Source organism: Gossypium hirsutum, chromosome D13 (genome assembly GCF_007990345.1).
Source record: "Gossypium hirsutum isolate 1008001.06 chromosome D13, Gossypium_hirsutum_v2.1, whole genome shotgun sequence".
Lineage (NCBI taxonomy): Eukaryota > Viridiplantae > Streptophyta > Magnoliopsida > Malvales > Malvaceae > Gossypium > Gossypium hirsutum.
In genome coordinates, this window is record NC_053449.1 from 13,509,102 (window position 1) to 13,513,055 (window position 3,954).

The 3,954-nt window shown below is 34.1% G+C and overlaps 1 non-coding gene across 1 annotated transcript; it reads right to left on the bottom strand.

The window, feature by feature from the left end:
- Window positions 1-467: 467 nt before the first annotated feature.
- LOC121225983 (small nucleolar RNA R71) lies at window positions 468-574 on the bottom strand. The gene has a single exon (XR_005923883.1). It is a non-coding gene; the product is annotated as a small nucleolar RNA R71 (small nucleolar RNA).
- Between the last annotated feature and the right edge of the window lie 3,380 nt (window positions 575-3,954).

A 3,954-nucleotide genomic window follows, 5' to 3' on the forward strand; every position in this document is an offset into this window, starting at 1 on the left:
TAAGGTCAGCATATTGTAATAGACGATCAAGAGGAAAAGGACATTATTGTTGAGATGGATGATAATCCTAATAATCAACATCCTCCACCAAATCTAGCTCCTCGGACTATGTATGACCTTGCTAAGCCCATTTTGGTTGGGGCTGAATTGAGTATTGTCAGACTAATTATTACTGCAAACAATTTTGAGATTAAGCCAAACAAAATTTAGATGTTTTAGTAGTATGTTAAGTTTGATGGGTTGCAGATAAAGATCTGAATGCTCATTTAGTTAATTTTCTAGAGATCTATGACACTTTTAAGATCGATACCGTTATTAATGATGTCAAACGCTTATGGTTGCTCCAATTCTCTTTGAGGAGCAAGGCAAAATAGTGGTTGAATTCACTTCCTCGGGGTTCTATCATGACTTGGGCTTAGGTGATTGAGAAGCTTTTGATGAAATATTTTCCACTAGCTAAAATAGTTAAGTTGAGGAAAGACATCTCCTCTTTTGATCAATTTGACATTGAGACACTTTACGATACATGGAAGAGATTTAATGATTTGTTGAAAAGGTGTCCTCATCATGGATTACCACTATGGCTCCAAGTTCAAACTTTTTACAATGGTTTGAACCCCTCAACTAGACAGGTGGTTGATGTAGTAGCTGGTAGCATATTGAATAACAAAACACCTGAGACAACCCAAGAGTCTATTGAAGAGATGGCACTAAACAATTTTCAGTGGCAAGTTATGAGAGTAAAAGCTACCAAGGTAGCTGAAATTTTTTATATTGATGCAGTTTCTATGTTGTCGAGTCAGGTTGAAGCTCTTGATAACAAAATTGATGGTTTGAGTTTGGCTAAATAGGTGAATCTGATAATGCAATTGAGATTAAACTGGAGTTGGGATGATGAATCTAGAAAGTTTTCCCTTCAAGTCTAACATGGAGCATGACCAAGTCAATTTTATGGGTAATAGTTCTAGATCTCAAAACAACCCTTATAGCAATAATTATAATCAAAGATGGAGGAATCACCCAAATTTCTCTTGGGGTGGTCAAGGTAATCAAAGGTCATAACACCCTCTAGGTTTTTAGCAACCTTATCAACAAGAAAAGAAACCAAACTTTGAGAAGATATTAGCTGAATTTATTTCGATGTCTGAAACTAGAATCCACAACACTGAGATAGCTCTAAAAAATCAGCAAGCATCGATTCAAGGGCTTGAAAATCAAATTGGACAGCTTGCTAAACTGGTTTCAGAGAGACAACAAGGTAGCTTACCTATATTCACACTAAAACCAACCCAAAAGAGCAAGTGCATACAATAACTGTTCAAATCGTGGAAGAGTTAGTCGAGCCTGAAAAGAAGTTGTATCTAGAAGTTGTTGAGGAAATGATGGGATTTAGGAAAGAAAGCACATAAGCTAGTGGTCAAATAATACAAACCACGAATTCTATATCCGAAAAAAGTAAACAAAGACCACATGAACAAACAATTTAGTAAATTTCTTGAACTTTTAAAAAAAATTCATATTAACTTACCTTTGGTTGAAAACCCTTTCTCAGATACCAAATTATACAAAATTTTTAAAGGAGTTGTTAACAAATAAAAAGAAGTTAGACGAATTGTCAACTATGGAGCTCAATGAGGATTGCTCCTCCATTCTCCCAAAACAAACTACCTACTAAGCCTAAAGATCCAAGAGTTTTCCTATGCCTTGTTTTATTGGTAACTTAAATGTAGAAGAAGCTTTTGCTGATTTGGGTGCTAGTATAAATCTATGTCTTATAAAATATTCAAACAACTTGGACTCAGGGAACCAAAACCCAGTAGGATGAGTATTCAATTAGATAAAAGATCAATTAAGTATCCTAGGGGTATCATTGAGGATGTAATTGTTAAAGTAGATAAATTTATATTCTCTGTTGATTTTGTTATATTGGACATGGATGAGGATTTTGAGGTACTCATGATCTTCAAGCATGTGAATTTGTGAGAATTTCTAGCGAGCGAGATGATACTCGTTATTCTGATAATGTTAGTAATCGTGTGATTCAACATTCTTTGCAAGAAATCACTAATGAAAATGTGTTAGAACCGTATCCTATTCAAGGTGATAAAAATCAAGGGACGAGTGGAGAACGAATGGTGCAACTTGATGAATTAGATGAATGGCGACCAAAGGCTTATGAGAAACCAAGAACATTCAAAGAAGTAACAAAACGATGTCATGGTATGCATTTAGAGAAGACGAACCAATTCAAAGTTGAAGACAGAGTGTTGTTAGACAATTGATATCCACGAATGTTCCCTAAAAAGCTTAAATCGAGATGGTCGAATCCGTTTGTGGTAGAAAACATATTCCCATATGGAACTGTTAAGGTAACACACCCTGATTACGGCACATTCAAGGTAAATGGTCAGCGACTCAAACTTTATTTTGGTGGTAGTACTGATAAAGAGAGAGAGGAGCTCCAACTCCAAAATCTGACTTAACCGTGGGCTTACAAAAAGGAAGTCAAGCTTAGACTTTAAATAAGCACTCCTTGAGAGGCAAATTTTTTAAATTTATTTTAACTATGCTACGTGCTTAGTACACTTACCTTTTATTATTACTTAAAAAATTCAAAAAAAATGACAAAGAAAAAACTAAAATAAAAAATTTTAAAAAAAGGTGGCCCACATAGTCTGGGGTGATCCACACTGCCGTGTCTGACATACAGGCGTGTCATAAGCCGTGTAAATATTGAAGCTAATTTTTCAAAATTATTTTTTGACCCACATGGTCTGACTGGAGGAACAAGGCCTAGAGGCACAGCTGTGTGACCTACAATCCCATGTGCATGGGCGTAGAAGAAGCGAACGACAACAGCACACGGTCTGAGTGATTCCACATGGTCGTGTGTAACACACGGCCTGGACACACGGGCGTGTCATAGGCTTTGTGGACACTGGAGCAAATTTTTAAAATTTTCTAATAGGCCACACGGCCTCAGAGAGATACACAGCTTGTCCACATGGTCATGTGGCTCACATGGCCTAGCACATGACCATGTACTCTCTTTTAGTGCTAGAGGGTTTCATTTTTCTTTTTTTCTTCCTTCCCCCAACACCGTCGTTGGTACCCACTAAACCAACCATCCTCTTTACTATTATTATTAGTATTATTATTATTTCAATTTTTATTCTGCTAAGTTGGTTATTAAAATAGTATTAGATTTATTTTTTATTTTCTTTTGAATTATTTAGATTTTATTTAGTTTTCTTTTTCTTTTTCTTCTTATTTGTATTTATTTTATTTTTCATACTTATATGTTTTATTTTATTTTTATTTTTAACTTTATTGTTATTGTTTTATCAGTTGTTTTTCTATTTTGTAACCCTTTATCTTATTTATTTTGTCTAAATTATTAGTGTGCTCAAAACATGTACTTCATTTCGAATCGCTTACGATTTCATATTTCACTATTTTGACGAATTCATCCAAATTCAGGTCCGTTTCAGTTCTCTCCCTCCCTTATGATATTTTTCTTATTTTGTTTGTACATTAAGGGAAATGTACATCTTAAGTATGGGGAGGATGTTTATATGCTTATGCGATGAAGTCTCAGAGTAATTGTTTTTGTTTATGTAATTTTCCCGCACATATCATTAAAGTTAATATTTTTTTTTAATTTAGAGTTTTGTTGATTTTGTTTTGGAATCTTTGTGGATTTTTGTGCATTTTTTAATTTATATTTTAAGACGTGAGAGAGTCAAGCATGATAACCTATTTTTTAGAAATTATTGTTTTAGGTTGTCTCCCTGAACTGAAGAATAATTTTGAAATTTTAAATCTACAAGTTTGACATCAAAATCATATTTTTTCGTGAGCATTTGAGCCTATAGAGCATATATTTTATTTTGTGCTTATTTTATTTATGGTTGTGAGTATGCAACTTGATTTGTTATTCTACAACTCGCTTCG